Source organism: Sciurus carolinensis, chromosome X (assembly GCF_902686445.1).
Source record: "Sciurus carolinensis chromosome X, mSciCar1.2, whole genome shotgun sequence".
NCBI lineage: Eukaryota > Metazoa > Chordata > Mammalia > Rodentia > Sciuridae > Sciurus > Sciurus carolinensis.
The window spans coordinates 56,870,119-56,888,731 of NC_062232.1; the positions used below are offsets into that span (position 1 = coordinate 56,870,119).

Here is an 18,613-nt window from a genome sequence, read left to right on the forward strand (position 1 = left end):
AAACTGCTGGGTTTCTTGATTCCCATTCATCCCATTCTGTTCTATTGAGTAGAAGAACCCTCTTTGGATGCTCTCACGTACTTGACACACACAGTCAGTGTGATGGTTCTAATTCAGGAACTAAGCCACGGCATCTAGTCAAAAGAGTTCTAGATATAAACTCTTGAGTTATCATTTGCCGTACTACTGTTGCAATCTATCCCCTGACCCAGTGAGGTATAAGACATCACACTCTTGCATACCAGAAACATGATGGCTAATGAAAAGGGGGAAGAGAACACTCTATCCTTGCCCACCAAAGCCCTCTCAGGATGTCACACAGTTGATTCAGGAATATAAAATTCCGAGATAATATGCATGGACCTCAGTTGTGTACTCTGCCTTACCAGTAAATCAAGGGGCTCATCCTAAGGACCCGGAGGTTCAAAATACTCTTACGACCACTCTCTCTCCCTCTAGGAAGTAGATCCAAGCTCCTCATAGGTGAACTGGAACACACTAGACAGAGAAGCTACCTATGCCCAGAGCCACATGGGCCAACAAGGACTTTATCAGGTTATTACACAAGAAACAAACACAAAAGGGTTGGGGAGAAAGAAGGGACTTAACTAAAAAACATATTGAAAAGGAACTGATATTTCAAACAAAAGGTAAAATTATGCTGTCCCAAGGAGGGGCTATCAGAGTTCTCTCAGCAAACGCTATTTCTAAAAGTCATATTGGAAAGGTAGAGAACAAAACAGGCTGCCTAGAGGCAGGCCAGTGGGCGCCTGCCCCTACCCCTCTTCCTGTAAGCACTTAGAACGTCCACACTGAGTTTCAGCAAAGACAACAACCGAACACTATGGTTTCAGGCAGCGAGGAGTGTAAGAAAAAGAAGGAACGGGGAAAAAAAGTGGGGGAAGGTAAGTTAAGACAAATTCCTCTACATAAAAGGGAAGAAACTAAAAGGTAAAAAAAATTACACTGGTAAAAGTTATGGTCTGGATATGAGGTGGCCCCCAAAATCTCATGTGTGAAACAGTGCAAGAAGGTTTAGAGGAGAAATGATTAGGTTATGAGAGCTTTAACCCAATCAGTGAATTAATCCCCTGATACGGATTAACTGAGTGGTATCTTAAGGTGGATAGGGTGTGGCTGGAGGAGGTGGGTCATTGGGGTATGTATTTTGTATCTGGTGAGTGGAATCTCTCTCTCTGCTTCCCAATCATTATGTGAGCTACTTTCCTCCACCACACTATTCTGCCATCATGTCCTGCCTACCTCAAGCCCTGAGGAGTGAGTTGGCTGTCTATGGATTGAGAAGAAACTGTGAGTCCCCCCAAATAAACTTTTCCTCCTCTAAAAGTGTTCTTGTCAGATCTTTTAGTCACAGCAGGGAAAAAAAAATCTGACTAGAACAGAAATTGGTACCCAGAGTGGGGTCATTGCTGTGCCTAACCTGACCATGTGGCTCAGAAGGTTTTTGGAATTTTTTGGAATTGGTGGGAGGAATTTTGAGATGTTTAGTAGCACAAGCTGGAAATGCTTTAGATTGTTGTAAGCAGAGTTTAATGACCAGTTCTGGTGGGAGCTCAGAAGACCAGAATGCCAATAGGACTATGCACAGTAAAGACGGGGTTCATGAGGTTTTAGAGGAAAAGATGGACATTCTTGGCAATTGGCACAAGGCCACTTGTGTCGTATTCTCACTGAAAAGTTATCTACATTTTGCCCATGGCCTAAGACTTTTGTGAGACTGATTTTAAAAGTGATGGACCTCTTAATCTGGGGGAAGAAATTTCTAGGCAGCATAGCATTCAGGCGGTGGAATGGATATTGCTTATAGCTTTTAGCCAAATTTATTGTGATAATCAGGAGCAGAAAGCAGAGCAGAAAGATTTGAAAAACTTGGACTTGAAAGACAGGAGTAAAACTGGGGCTAAGAAAGCTGCAGTTGTTAAGACCTGGCTGCCACTAAAGAAATGCTAAAGATTTTGCCAGAGACAATAAGAAAGATGGTTTGAGGGCATCTCAGGAGCTGGCAACACCACACACATCTTCCGCTCAAGGGAATAAAAGTAAAAACTCTCTTGAGAAGAGACCAATACGGCATCCTTGCACAAGGGAGCCTAGGAAGGTTTTTTTGTTTGTTTGTTTTGTTTTTTTTTTGCGGTGCAGGGGATTGAACTCAGGGCCTTGTGCTTGCAAGGCAAGCACTCTACCAACTGAGCTCTCTCCCCAGCCCAAGGAAGGTTTTTAAATGTGCTCAGACACCCAGACACTCAGAGGCTGCTGCAGCTGTGGTCCATGGAGGCTTAGCTACTATTTGAGATGGCTACAGACCTTGCTGTCAACCACGTGGTTCTGTTTCTGCAGGAATGCAGGGGTTTTGAAGGCTTCCACCAAGATTTCAAAGGAAGGCCTGGGAGGCCAGGCAAAGTGCAGCAGAGTCAGAGTACCAGCAGGCATCTCCTGAGAGGGTGATGCATGGAGATAAGGAGGAAGTAAAGGCTGAAGTGGAGAACCTCAACATTAAGTAATGCCAGTACTGTGGAACGTCTGCTGAGGAAAGCTGCAGGAATTGAGCTGACACAAGCCAACAGAAAGGACCCTCGGGCTGTAACCAAGGGGGCCACAGGGACGAAGCTACACAAGCCATGCCATGTGCTCCAACTGCTGGAAATGAAGCTATGGGACTTGTTTGTACAACTGGACATCAGTCTTGCTTTGGTACTAGCCCTTCTTTCTATGACCCTATTTTTCTGAATGGAAATGTTTATTCTGTACCTTTACATATTAGACACTTCTAAATAGATTTGATTTTTACAGGAGGTCATGATGTGAGCTTGCCCTGAGTCTCAAAGGAGGCTTTGGACTTGAACTTTTGGGCAATTTTGGAACTACTGAGTCTATGGGGACTATTGGAAATGGACAGAATGTACTTTAAATTGTGAGATGGTTATGAGATTTTGGGGGCCAAGGGTTGAATGCTATGGTTTGGAATGTGAGGTGTCTCCCAAAAGCTCATGTGTAAGACAATGCAAGAAGGTTTAGAGGAGAAATGATTGGGTTCTGAGAGCCTTAACCCAATCAGTGAATTAATCCACTGACAGGATTAACTGAGTGGTAACTGAAGGTAGATAAGATATGGCTGAAGGAGGTGGCTGTCATTGAAGCATGCCATTGGAGTATATATTTTGTATCTGTTGAGTGGAGTCAGTCTCTCTGATTTCTGATCATCATGTGAACTGCCTTCCTCCATCACTCTTCCACCATGTTGTTCTGCCTGACCTTGAGCCCCAAGGAATGGAGCCAGCTATATGTGGACTGAGACTTCTGAAACCTTGAGTCCCAAAATAATCTTTTTCTCCTCTAAAATTGTCTGGTTGGGTCTTTTACTCACAGAAGTGAAAAAACTGACTAAAATGGTAAATATATAAATACTTCATATATTTATTTATGCTTTACACACATATATACACACATGTAGGCACACAGATTGACAATTTGACCCAATTTGAAATCCAAATTTTACATCCCAAAATTTATATACTATAAATTTATAGAATATAAATTGTATATAATAAACACATAACAACATAGGTTCTGAATTAACTTTAGCATTTGATAAAATGCCCTAATTGACTAAGCTCCAGACTTAATAGAATCCTGGGGCTCAGATATTTGTACCTGGATATGTCACTGAAGTTAATCATTATACCCATAATAATCTTTGAAAATTAACTATCTATAAATTAAAGGGAAAATAGTTATGCTTCATTTTAACTACATAGTTGCTTAAGTTTCCCAAGTTCAGTTTCCATTGTCTTAAATAGCCCACATTGGACATAGATACTATCCTACAATGAATGATAAATTAAACCATTGGAAGTTACATATCACACTTGATAGAACAGAACCCCCAAAGCCCTTAGTTAAAATAGGTAATATGGGCAGGGTGAGGTGACACATATCTGCATTCCCAGGGACTGAGAAAGCTGAGGCAGGAGGATCACAAGTTTAAGGCCAGCCTCCAAAGTTAGTGAGGACCTAAGCAACTTAGTGAGACTGTCACAAAATAAAATATACTAAGGGTTGGAGATGTGGTTCAGTAGTTAAGTGCCCCTGGATTCAATCCCTAGTACCAAAAAAAAAAAAAGAAAAAAAGAAAAAAAGTAAAATAACTTTCTGATATATCTAAGCTCTCCTCTGTTCTCAGGAATGCTTGTAGTCTCAGCAAATGAACATGCCATCCTTGCACTAGTGGGGGCTGATCCCATCTCAGATAAAGTAAATTGGGATACACTACAAAGAGGGGCTCTGCCTAGGGATAGAGCCAATTGGAACAACAAATCAGGCTAGGACTCACCACTGAGGCCACTTGAGTCCAGGAATTTGTTAGGTAATCAGGTAAAGGGAGGTTTAAAAACTTTTTATTTTGGGCTGGGGAGACAGCTCAGCTGGTAGAGTACTCACCTCGCAAGCACAAGGCCCTGAGTTCGATCCCTAGTACCGCAAAAAAAAATTTATTTTATTTTTTTAAGCCTCTTTTATTAGTTGTTGATAGGCCTTTATTTTATTCATTTATTTATATGCAGTACTGAGGATCGAACCCAGTGCCTCACACATGCTAGACAAGTACTCTACCACTGAGTCAAAACCCCAGCTCCCTCAAAAATTTATTTTAACCTTTCTAGGAATACAAGCAATTTAAATGTTTTATTTAAGTGGTGGGGATGTGGCTCAGTGGTATACCATTTGTGAGGCTAGAGTATCACCACTGGGGAAGGGGAAGGGGAAGGAGAAGAAGAAGAAAAAGAAGAGGAGGACAAGGAGAAGGAAAAAGGAGGAAGAGGAGTTTTTTTTTTTTTTTTTTTTTTTAAAGGAGAATGGGTATTCTGCTGTTCCTGGGGATATCTCAGGGAGAGGTTACTGACTAGAGACAGTGGGCCCCTTCCTCATCTTTTTCCCCCTCCTATTTTCAACCAGAATCAGAAACTAAGAACCATAGCTGCAACTGGCTGACCAAAATAAAAGATTTTTGTTTTCAAGAAAAAAAATAATGGCTCTTAAGGTGGGTAAAAGTTCAAGGACAAAAAGGAAATTTAAATGTTAAACATGTGCTTAGTGTGTGTGTGTGTGTTTATCAGATCAAGCCTAGAAAATTATGTTATGTACCTTTGGAGGTGGAAGCAAAGTGCATATGAAAGGTCACTTTGGAACACCAAGTGAAGGATGCACAATGGTAATCCTAGATTACTTATTAATTTATGAACAGATTAAAGAAGAAAAATAAAAAGTAAAAATAAAAATTAAACCTACATATATCATTAAAATATAGATATGACAATGTATCAGGAGTCCCACTTCATGCTTTTACCATAACGCTTGTGGCTTATTTTAACTGATATGTAATTTTTTTCCTTTCTCTTATCCCTACCCTCTTTCCTAAACATGGGGGGAGCAAGATAACCTTCCCATTTTAGGTTGAATTATCTCTCCTTAACCACACATACCACAGGAATGAAGTAATTCAGACTTCAAGGATGGCACCAGAAGACATAAGAAACAGGTATCTTTCAAGGATACTTGTGAATTATATGACCTCTGACAGGGCACACCTGAAATGTAGCCTTTGAATTACCTCTTTAAAAGTCCTCTGTTCCCCTAGATAGTCAGAATCACAACCTCTGGGGCAGAAGTTCCCTATGTTTCTCCCTTGCTAGTAAAGCAATAAAACCTTTTCCTTGTTCTCAAAACCTCATTATTGGATTGGCATCAGGAACAAGAACCAAGCTTTTGGTAACAATAAATTATGTATGGGTATAAAAAATGTATAATTATGTAAATTTTCATGATTTGCTAAAAAAGTGGCTGTGGCTGTCTTTCCTAAATTTTCTGTACTCATAATACTCACTGTTCTAAAATTATACTGATCATATAGGCTCTGACATAAAGAATATAATGGAAAAAGTCTGGGCATGTACAAATTACCTTGATAAAATGGGATCTCATGGATACTCACTTCAAACAGTTCAATGACTCTATGTAAGTTAATACAGGGCTTTTGACATAAAATCTTATATAGAGCTAATTAAGAAGGAATTGAGTATACTGTCTGTTTTCACATTTCACAGGCCAATTTGGTCTATTCTTAAATCCCACATGATAAGCAAGTAAAACAAATAAAAGGTAGAGAAGGGAAAGAGGGAGCACCTGGGACTAAAATGGAGCAAACTACATTCCATGCATGTATGATTATGTGAAACTGAACCCCACTATCATATATAACTATAATGCACCACGATAAACGTTTTTCAGAAAAGAAATAAAAGTTGCTTTATGGTGCTTTACCAAAACTTTACTACTGTGATTCCATCTATCAAGTCCTCCCTAAACAATATTCAATATTGTTAAAAATCACTGCTGCCATTTGATCAAAAGTACACATTTGGCTAACCTGTTTGGTTTAGTGCCTATTTGAACAGCCTTTCAACTACACTCTTCTTCTACCTCCAAAGGGACCTCTTCTAGGCTGGCAGTGAGGGACATCAGCCGCAATGAATCACACGTGGTCCCTGAATTTAGAACAGGATGACATCTACCTTTCTCCAGGAATCTAGATACAACGTTAACGACATCCTCTTCCAGGCAGGTTCATCTGACACACACACACACACACTAAGTGCATATAAATCCAATTTTTTAGTATTTCCATATCTCAGATACAACATATCCCTTACTTAAAATGTACTTGTAGGCGGAAGGCAAAGGGCGGGAGAGGAGAACTGTCGCTGGGTGACTTGCGTCATAGGTAGGCGCCGCACCCCCCTCCCCCAGCCCTCCCCTCGCGGTGCACGGTGCAGGCAGCCAGGGAGGCAGCTAGCAGAGCTCAGCAGAGCTGGGCGGGGCTGAGCTGAGGCTCTTGAGAGAGGAAGGGAGCATCAGAGAGATCCAGCCCCAGCACTGACCTCTGCTGCCAACACCCGGCCAGGGAGGCAGCGAGCTCAGCTGCTATTCAGCTGCCACTGCTATGGCCACCACTGCTGAGAGAACGACAGCGAGGGAGCATCCGAGAGCAGTGGACACCTCAGCGCTGCTATACTGGACCAGCGGGAGCCGCGGCCGCCCTCTTCTCCCCAGCTCTCCTTCTCAGAAGCGGTGGCTCCTCATGCTTGTGCACAAGCCAGAGCCCGAAGCGGGGGACCAGGGAAGCTGCTACTGCCATCCCGGACTGGGATTTCGGAGGCAAAGGATCCACAAGGTGTAGAGAGAGGAATCCAAGTGGCAGCCACAACTGCTAGAACAGGGAAAGCTGTACCGAGGTGAGTCTTTTGGTTTCTCCTGACTCTCTGCTGCCTGGAACACCCTCCTGGGGTGAGAGTGAGAGGGAGGGAGCATCAGAGATCCAGCCCCAGCAGGGACCACGCTGCCAACCTGGACCAGCAGGATCTGCCTCGCCTGCTCAAGCCTTAGCTTAGCTGGATACACAAAGACCGAGCCTGCCTGTGAGCTGGAGTTGTTAAGGGCAGGGAGCTGTATACCGCCGGCCAGAACTGGGAATCTGCTTGTTGGTGAGTGGACGCTAGCAGGGGGTGAAATTTCTGCCCCAACATCGGGCATAGGGTGAAGGATTCCTAAGGTGTAGGGAAGCGGTGGGTCTCAGTCACCAGACATATGAGGGTCCCAGGAGTGGAGGCGGTGTCACGACCCCTGCCTCTCCACTGCTTCCGCCATTCCCCCGGGGGTCATAGCATCTCCTTGGAGTGCCTGAACCTTGCCACAGGCTCAGCAGCCACCCCTCACCAGTGGTGAAGAGTCCCAACTGTGAAGCAGCACTGGGGTGGCAGGACAAGCAGGGCTGGCCCTTCCCTGCAGTTCCCTCAGGGATCTTCTCCCTTGGCTAGTCACAGGCCCCCTGGCTCTTCTCTAAACCTCAGGAAGTTCTCCCAGCTCCTATGCCCATCCCAGCCCTTAGTACTGTGAGGTAGTGGAGAGGGGGTCCAGGAGGCAAGCCCTAGCTTCTGCACAGAGAAAACTTTATAAAAACAAAATCGTGACATGCTGCCCTGGAAGGGCCAAACCCAAACTCTGAAGAGACCCAGGAAGAGAAAAAGAAGAGGTGAGTACAGCCCTGGCTTCTATTCAACAGCAGCATTCTAGAGACCACAGTGGCCCCTGGTTAAGTCACATTAGCACCACTTCTGCCTCAATTACTCATATAACCCTTTGGTAGCTGCTGCCTCAGTGGAAAGGAACCAACCCAATTTTTAGCCAGGCTTTTCTATAAAGCATTCTCCACCATCAGCAAGATTTTTAAAACGTTACCTAAATACGGGAATATTAACCTTCTGCATCTTATGATCATCTAGGTAACATGCAAGAATTAGCAGGCTGACTTTTGGAAATGAATCAGAAACTGTTCTGTGTGGGTAGCAAAAGACAATCAACTGGAGGAACTCAGAGAACCCTTCCTCAAGCCAGGTGCACAAGGACCACATGAACCCTGTGGTACAGGAGGAACACCAGCAGCAGCAGCAACAGCAGCAGCAACAACAGCAGCAGCAGCAGCAGCAGCAGCAGCAGCAGCAGCAGCAAGAGCAACAACTAAGACAAGAGGAAGGAACGCACTGCAAGGAAGGATGAAATTTTGGGAGCACAACCTTGAACTGGAGACCAAAATGATTACTAGCAAGCACAAGTGGAAGAAGATAATAATCCATTTATTTCAGTAGAGAAGGACTTGGGAAACCAAGAATAAGAGGAAGATGCAAAACATGCAAGTAAAAATATGAGGGGAATGAACAGTAAGAGGAAATGGATCGGCAGAGTGATTTGGATCAGTCTGGTGGCAGTAGAGGAGAAGATGAGCACACACTTAATAACACTGTCACCAATTCCAAGAATATTGTGGACCTGCCCATCTACCACTCTACTCCCTATTCTATACAAAAACAACAAAAATGAAAAGAAACTTGGACCATGGTTCTTAAGTCTCCTCCTTTTCTTTGAGAAAGAAACAATGCAGAATCACAGAATATATGAGTACCAATGGACTTTATGCTATGTTCAACAACACCAATAATTTTGGGGGACCTGACAGCAGCCAATGTCCAATGGTAAGTACACTGCCAGATTCTATCTGTCCAACAATCTACAGGTCTACAGGAAATGGCCAAAAATGTTACAGGTGACATACACTACTTAAATGTTTTACTTAACTGCTACAAAATGTAAGATATTATTTAGTCCTAAAAGAGAATGAATTATACTATTACGTTTTGGGGATGCATATGTATGACAAATCCAATATGTATAATTATAATGCACCAATAAAAAATTTTTAAATGGACACATACAAACCATATGCCAAATGAATGAAAGTAATAAATCAAGTTAACAAACTGTGCACAAAACAAAAGGCTGAAGTAAGGGTACATACTGTGCTATAAATGAATCTTGGAAACAATTTGCTAACTGAATGAAAGGACAGAAAAGGTCATGTGGTGATTCTGTGTATATACAAAATGTCCAGAATGGGCAAACTCAGAGAAAGAAAGCAGTTAATTGGTTGCTAGGCAATGAGAAGAGGGAATGATTGGGACTAACTTCTTAAATTGGTATATGATTTCCTGGGTGATGGAAGTGTTCTGGAATTGGATAGGGGTAATGTTTGTATGGTAGGGTGGGTGTGCTGGGAACCACTGAGGTGTCCACGTTGAAATGGTGAATCTTATGTAACATCTCAATAAATTGCTATAGAAATAAGGTATACCATTTTTCAGTGTAATAAATAAAAGTCAAATGCTTCTTTTGTGTGCATTTACATTTTTTGTTGCTTGTTAATTAGTAAGATCATTCTCCCTTTCTCATTTATGTTTGGGTTTGTGGGATTTGGAATGTGCTGTTTTCCTAAAATGCAATGCTTGTAAGATATTTTAAATTAAGAACTGCACTAATTATTCACCGATACCCTAGTAAGACTTGATGTAGCTGCTTCTCATCAGTGCCATGCCTGTGTGTGGCTCAGCATACTCAAATCTCAATCACTAGATTTTACTAGTATTTAAGTTCTCTGACTGTCTTCTAGGAGGATTGGTTGCAACCAAGCCTTGGATATTATGAATATTATGACTTAAGATAGTAATATTAAATTGATTTTTCTCTTCCTGTGAACTAATGCATATGAATCATGTTTAGCAAACTAGTTGGCATGACTAAGCACTTTCCTAATTATTCTTCTAAATAATAAACACAAGAAGTGATTATATCTTATCTACCACAGTAACGTTAATTAATTAATTTCACCATCTGGCTGCTTGACTAGTTAGGCATGTAATGAATGCATAAGAAAATAATGGTTGAAAAGAATACTATTTGGTATTTCAGATTTTTAAGATATTCTCTTATACAAATTCTCATATTTGAAATACCTAGTCCAGAAAATTTCTGGAATCAAAATCAAGTCATTCCAGTTCGTGTATTAACAACAAAAAGATGCCACCAGTACCTCATAAGGCATTAATTCCCAGGATATAAAAAGAACTCAAAAAACTTAACACCAGGGGCTGGAGTTGTGGCTCAGTGGTAGAGCACTTGCCTAGCATGCATGAGGCACTGGGTTCGATCCTCAGCACCACATTAAAAAATAAATAAAAATGAATAAAATTAGTGGTTTAAAAAAAAAAAAAAAAAAAACTTAACACCAGAAAAATAAATAACCCAATCAAAGGAACTGAACAAATACTTTACAGAAGAAGAAATATGAATGGTCAAAAAAGTACATGAAAAAATGTTCACCCTAGCAATTAGAGAAATGCAAATTAGAACTACACTGAGATTCCATCTCACCACCATTAGGATGGCAGTTATAAAGAATACAAGTAACAGGGGGCTGGGTAGACAGCTCAGTTGGTAGAGTGCTTGCCTTGCAAGCACAAGGCCCTGGGTTCAATCCCCAACACCGCAAAAAAAAAAAAAAAAAAAAAGAATATATGTAACAAATGTTAAGGAGGATGTGAGGAGAAACATACTTTCATACATTGTTGGTAGGACTGCCAATTGGTGAACCACTCTGGAAAGCAGTATTAGCGATTCCCTAGAAAACCTGGAATGGAACCACCATTTGACCCAGTTATCCCACTCCTCAGTCTACACCCAAAGGACTTAAAAATAGCATACTACACTGACGCAGCGACATTCTTGTTTACAGCTCAACTCACAATAGCCAAGCTATGGAAACAAACTAGGTGTCATTCAATGGATGAAGGGATAAAGACAATGTGGTATACACATACACAATGGAATATTACTCAGCCATAAAGAAGAATGAAATTATGGAATTTGCCAGTAAATGGATGAAACTGGAAAATATCATGCTAAGTGAAATAAGCCAATCCAAAAAAGTCAAAGGTCCAATGTTGTCTGATTTGTGGATGCTAACCCCAAAAGAAGGAGGTATGGGAGTGGAATGAGAGAAACCCATTAGATTAGACAAAGGGAATGAAGGGAAGGGAAGGAGGAAGGGGATAGGAAAGACAGTAGAATTGACTCGATACACCTTTCCTAGTCTTGTATTTCTATACACGACCAGTGTAACTCCACATGATATATGACCACAAGAGTGGGAACCTAAATAGAACAAGGTATGCTTTACATGTGTTCTGAAAAAATACATTCTACTGCCATGTATAACTAAAAATAAAAATACTTTTTAAAAAAAGATAAAGCAAAAAAGAAAGGGGGAAATTTTTCTTCACAGTAATTTGTCAACCTCTTTTGTGTATATAGTAATCATTGGTCCACTCATGACGCCCATTAATTGTTCCAGGGCATCCTGTGAAAGAACTCTTCCCCCTTTTGATCTCATATGTCATTAAAGCAGCATAAAACTGGGCTCTCTTGGAAACAGGCTCTGACACACCCTGAGCCTGGAATCCTCTATAACCACTTGGTCATTATGCTGTGGGTCATGGAAGTAGTAACACCTTTTCATGGCTACCAAGGCCTGCTTAAGATAGGCAGAGCCAAATTTGTACCCTCTGATAAGTTCCAACAGGAGGAAAAGATGGCTTCTGGCTTCAGTTGCTTGTCAGAAACCAAAATGGTACCTGAGCCACCCTGTCACACAGAACCTTTGTGTACCAGATAATCCCTTTGGGATGAACAGAGTGACCAGTAATGGGAATCTGTGACTAAGTGAACAGCACTGCTCACCATGATATATGATGGAAATTAATGGATTTTTGCTACTTTCCATCCTTCAGCTAGGATGTCGCTAATAAAGGATAGGACCCAAAGAATAATGAATCTGCCCAAACTTACTGCAAACATCGGAGCACTGAACACCCTGGTCAGCAAATGGTTCCATCTTCACATTTATTATATAAACTAGTGAGTGGTTCGGGACCTGAAAATTGTACCTTTTAAGTAAACAAACAAACAACAAACAAAAAACCCTGTGACTGCCTTGTTTCACAGGCCCAAAAATATTAAGCAAACTCGCATGTATCCACTAGCCACTGGTGTATAATAAGGCCATGATGCCAGACCTGGTCTTGCTGGGACACTCCTTATTCCCTTTGATTCATACACAGTACTGGTAGTAATGAGACATACATTCCACTTAAAATCAAGAACCAGGTCAGTTGAAAGGATATTGAAGGTACCCAATATTTCCCAGATTGCTCGCTTAACTGATAAAAGAATGGTGTCTTCAACGACTTTCTCCAATTCCAATCCGACATATAACCTCTTGAATGACTTTCTAAGGAGTTCCAAGGCTTAAGTTTTTGATCTAGTACCCATCCCACAGGGCTGAAGGAAAGGTTGAGGGCACATACCACAGGCCAGGCTGTTTCTTTGATATGAGTCTCATATGAACCTAAAGTTCAATAAAACAACAACAAAAAAAACCCCAAAGACACATATAAAATCTATGCGGAAAGTAGATGCACATTTGAGTAACTTGATCATACCGGTTTAGGGTTAGAATTGGGACTTTTATGCATAGGTGGTAAGAATTAAATATGGTACAGCTTCCATGAAAAAGAACATGGTGAATTCTTATAATTTTAGGTCATTTTGACTTCCATTTCTAATTTCAGTTGAATTTGTTCATGCCAGAAACAGGGCTTAGATACCTTTAACTGTTTCTAATTCTCCCACTTCCACAAATCTGATTTATGCAAACAAATCCTAGTGAATATCTGCCTAAGGGACAGCTCAATACAACCTACTTGACCCATTCGCACATGTCCATATCCAACAAGCTGCTTCAGATGAGCCAAAGTAACCACTTTTCATCACAGTGGCCTCCAAGATGATACTGTCTTCTTATCAATTACAGCTCCTCTCAGGAAACTTCCCTGACTTACACCCTAGATCTCAATACAGACTTCAGCTTTTAGCTCCTCTCAGTCTCTGTTGTTCCCCATGGGCTGGTTGAGTGTGCATGTCCTACAAGACTACTATGGCTCTGCAAGGGCTGCTGCTGCCCTCTTCTCTTTAGGATTTCAAAATAAAAAATAAAATACTCCTCTTTCTTTCTTTCTTTCTTTTTTTTTGGTGTGTATTTGTGCTGCCTCCTCAGTGTCTTGCCTGACTAAAACACCCGTCAAATTCCCCTCGTGTCCAGGGTTCTCCTACAGAGTGGCTATCTTGGCAGAAATAACTGGATACAGGTCAGAATTTTCAGGCTGACAAGGGTCCCCCATTACTGGGGACATGCTGCCACCTATCTGTCTACAGCGACACTGCAGTGTCCACGCCCTCTCTTGTGTCCTTGGCTTTTATTCCCCATCCCCCATGAGCCAACACCAGGTGTGCAGTACAAAAGACTTCAGTTAAAAGGCAGGAATACCTCATTGTCGCCCCTCCCAGAAGCAGTTAGCAAAATAAAGAAATGGAAATGCACATTCCTTCTCATTGGCTCTTTTCAGTGCTAGGGACTCCCTGCTGGAACCTTTGCAAATGACAGCTGTCATTGCACAGCACACCTGGGTCTGCTGTAAACCCAAATGTAGTCAATTGGGTGGTCCTAGAAGAGGGCATGGCTGCATATGAAGGGGACCACAGACCACCAGAAATGCTCACCACAGGTGCTCCTTAAACAACAGGAATTGGCTAAGGAAACATCCTAGGGAATGTTTTAGCAGCACAGAAATGTCAGCCATTTCAGAGCCTTTAGTTCAAAGATGAGGGACTGGGGGGAAGGGAATCGAATGGCTTGCTGTCCAGTGTCACAGGTCCTTTCCCCTTGCCTGTTTCCTTTCCTCAACCAGAAAAATAAATGCAAAATGAAAACTTCAGCCAGGTAAAATCCTAAAACACATTTAAAAATGTTAAGAGGAAAAAAGGCTGTCAGTTAAGCCAGCTCCAAAGCAAGGAGAAAAATAAGAGGAACCCTGAAATTTTAGTACTTAGAGATCACCGTGTAGGGAACACAATGCTGGAACTAGATTACTTACATTACTTATTAAGTCATAAACACTAGAAAAAAAGAATAAAGGCAAAAATTGTATATACACATACATATATGTGTATATATATAGAATTGTAATATAAACAGGATAAATTGCTTTCTCCTAGGAAGAAATCATAATTAAAATAAAACAAATTAACCTAGTTTGGTCCAACGGAATATTCAAAATTTATATACTAGTTTATATACAAAAGATTTGTTGGGATTTCACCTTTGGGTCCACTTCATCCACACGGGAGAAGTCTGCTTTTACTTTTCTTTAATAAAGTTTACTTTCTACTTAAAAAAAAAAAAAATTTATGTATGTAAGGAAAAGGGGAAAACAAAATGCCGATTGACTTTCTGTCTATGCAATATAGGTTACAACTTAACAATATTAGTAAACTATACCAATTGACAAAAATTCATGGGGCTAATCACACTGGGGCTCCAAATAGTTGTACCTGGGGATCCAATGAAATTTTAAATTATGAGCTTCTAATCTTAAAGAGGTAACTAAATATAATACAGAAAAAAATGGCTGTGGCTGTCTTTCCTAAATTTTCTGTACTCATAATACTGTTCTAAAATTCTCTATACTGATCATATAGGCTCTGACATAAAGAATATAATGGAATAAGTTTGGGCACCTAAAAATTACCTTGATAAAATGGGATCTCATGAATACTCACTTCAAACAGTTCAATGACTCTATGTAAGTTAATACAGGGCTTTTGAGCATAAAGTCCTTATATAGAGCTAATTAAGAAGGAATTGAGTATACTGTCTGTTTTCACATTTCACAGGCCAATTTGGTCTATTCTTAAATCCCACATAATAAGCAAGTAAAACAAACAAAAGGTAGGGGAGGGAAAGAGAGAGCACCTGGGACTAAAATGGAGCAAACTACATTCCATGCATGTATGATTATGTGAAACTGAACCCCACTATCATATATAAACTATAATGCACCACGATAAACGTTTTTCAGAAAAGAAATAAAGTTGCTTTATGGTGCTTTACCAAAACTTTACTACTGTGATTCCATCTATCAAGTCCTCCCTAAACAATATTCACTATTGTTAAAATCACTGCTGCCATTTGATCAAAAGTACACATTTGGCTAACCTGTTTGGTTTAGTGCCTATTTGAACAGCCTTTCAACTACACTCTTCTTCTACCTCCAAAGGGACCTCTTCTAGGCTGGCAGTGAGGTACATCAGCCGCAATGAATCAATCACACGTGGTCCCTGAATTTAGAACAGGATGACATCTACCTTTCTCCAGGAATCTAGATACAACGTTAACGACATCCTCTTCCAGGCAGGTTCATCTGACACACCACACACACACTAAGTGCATATAATCCAATTTTTTAGTATTTCCATATCTCAGATACAACATATCCCTTACTTAAAATGTACTTGTAGGCGGAAGGCAAAGGGCGGGAGAGGAGAACTGTCGCTGGGTGACTTGCGTCATCGGTAGGCGCCGCTCCCCACTCCCCCAGCCCTCCCCTCGCGGTGCACGGTGCAGGCAGCCAGGGAGGCAGCTAGCAGAGCTCAGCAGAGCTGGGCGGGGCTGAGCTGAGGCTCTTGAGAGAGGGAGGGAGCATCAGAGAGATCCAGCCCCAGCACTGACCTCTGCTGCCAACACCCGGCCAGGGAGGCAGCGAGCTCAGCTGCTATTCAGCTGCCACTGCTATGGCCACCACTGCTGAGAGAACGACAGCGAGGGAGCATCCGAGAGCAGTGGACACCTCAGCGCTGCTATACTGGACCAGCGGGAGCCGCGGCCGCCCTCTTCTCCCCAGCTCTCCTTCTTAGAAGCGGTGGCTCCTCATGCTTGTGCACAAGCCAGAGCCTTTGCCAGAGCCCGAAGCGGGGGAGCAGGGAGCTGCTACTGCCATCCCGGACTGGGATTTCGGAGGCAAAGGATCCACAAGGTGTAGAGAGAGGAATCCAAGTGGCAGCCACAACTGCTGGAACAGGGAAAGCTGTACCGAGGTGAGTCTTTTGGTTTCTCCTGACTCTCTGCTGCCTGAACACCCTCCTGGGGCTGTAGCATGTTACCATGGATTGTATCCCTTCCCCCACCTCAGGAGCCACCCACACTCTGAGTGCAGGGACCCCAATGTGAATCAGCAGGGAGAGCAGGACCAGTGTAGTGTCTCTTTTGGTTTCTTACTGTCACCTTTCTCCTCAACACCCTTAGGGGGTCTCCTCCCTTGGTCAGTTCAGTCACCAGCCCCCTGGCTCCTCTGCAGGACTTTGGGGAGTTATTCTAGTCCTGTCCTCCCCCACTGCCTCATACCAAGGTAAACTAAAAAAAACAAAATCATGACTGTCCCTGTACAAGTGGCAGTGAAAAGGCATAAGCATAAGCAACAACCTGTAGACAACCAGGAAGAGGAAAGGGATTGAGCAGAACCAACCTCTGGTTGTAGCCACACTTGTGCGGCTTCTTCTCATTTTTGAGCAGGAGCCTTCCACAGCTACTGCCTCAGTGCCAAGGAGGAAGAGAACCAACCCACTTTCTACGCACCAGGACTCTTCTCTGAAACAGAGTCTCCACCATCAGGAAGATTTTTAAAAGGCTATCTAAATTCTTGAATGTGAGAACTTTCACATCTTCTAATAGTCTAGGCAAAGTTCAAGAAGTAGCAGATAGGCATTTGGAAATGAATCAGGAATTTCTCTGTGTGGGCAGCAGAAGACAACAAACTAGAGGATCTCACAGAACCCTTCCTTAAGCCAGGTAGATGAGGAACAGATGAATCCTATGGTAGAGGAGGAACACCACCAGCAGCAGTAGAGCAATAGCTAAGAAAACAGAGGAGAGGAGCACACACTATAAAGAATGGTGAAGTTGTTGAAACAGAACCTAGACTTGGAGACCAAAGCGATTCTCAGCAAGAACAGGTAGAAGAAAACAATAATCAATTTATGTAAGTATACAAGGACTCCTCAGGAAACCAAGAAAAACAGGAGGAATATGCAGAACATGCTGCTGAAGAGGAAGAGAAAATGGACCAGGATGATTTATCAGTTTGGTGACAATAGTGGGAGAAGATGCATAGTAACAATGTCACAATTTCCAGGAGTAGTGTGGACCTGCCCATGTACCTGCTTTCCTCCATTCTATACAAAGACAACAAAATAAAAATAATCTTGGACCACAGTTCTCAGGTCCACTCCTTTTCTTTGGAAAGAAAATATGCAAAATCTCAGAATGTACAAGTACTACTGGGATGGTTCCATGTTCAGCAATACCAGCAACTATTAGGGACCTGAGAACAGCCAATGGCCAAGGGCAAGAAGACCACTAGATGACTTGTATCCAACCACATACATGCCTCCAGGAATGGCAAGAAATGTTGCAGGTGACATGTACATGTACTACTTGAAATGTTTCACTAACTGCTACTAAACGTGATTATTCAGCCATTAAAAGGAGTGAAAGAAAGCTGAGAAAATTATAATGCACCAGTAATTTTTTTATGGGAGGCCCACAAACTACATGCTTGAACATTAGTAATAAGTCAAGTTAATAAACTTAAAAAATGAAGTACTATTACAAGTTGTGCCATAAACATACCTTGGAACATGCTAAGTGAAAAAAGCCATACACAAAAGGGCACATATTGATTCTGTTTATGTAAATGTCCAGCATAGGCGATCCCATAGAGATTAGTGGTTTCCAAGCAGTAAGGGGAGGGGATGACTGGGACTAACAGCTAACAGGTACACAGTTTATTTTTGGGTGATAGAAGTAATCTGGAACTGGATAGTGGTGATGGTGCATAGCAAGGTAAGTGTGTTGGGAACCACTGAAGGGTCCATGTTAAAATGGTTAGTGTTGTGTGATATATATCTCAATAAAATGCAATAAACATGAGGGAACTCAACTTTTACTTTAAGTGGAACAATCAAACTCCAATGACTACTTTGTGTAAGTAATGAGACCGTTCTTCCTTTTCTCATTCATGTAAGGGTTTCAGTGATAATGTACTCTTGTTTTCTGAATTGTATTACCTGTAAGGCATTTAAAATTTAAATACTCCACTAGTAACTATAGATGACTTACCTGTCACTGCTACCTCAGTAGAATTCATGTAGTTTCTTTTCATCAGTGCTGTGCTTGTATGTAGCTCCGTGTGCCCAAATACTG

General features: G+C 41.8%; 2 pseudogenes; both read left to right on the top strand.

Annotated features, from left to right (window-relative positions):
• The first annotated feature begins 844 nt into the window (after nucleotides 1-844).
• LOC124971502 (F-box/WD repeat-containing protein 7-like) lies at nucleotides 845-9,776 on the top strand (annotated as a pseudogene).
• A 6,508-nt stretch (nucleotides 9,777-16,284) lies between these two features.
• On the top strand, nucleotides 16,285-18,354 carry LOC124971503 (F-box/WD repeat-containing protein 7-like; annotated as a pseudogene).
• The last annotated feature ends 259 nt before the right edge of the window (nucleotides 18,355-18,613 follow it).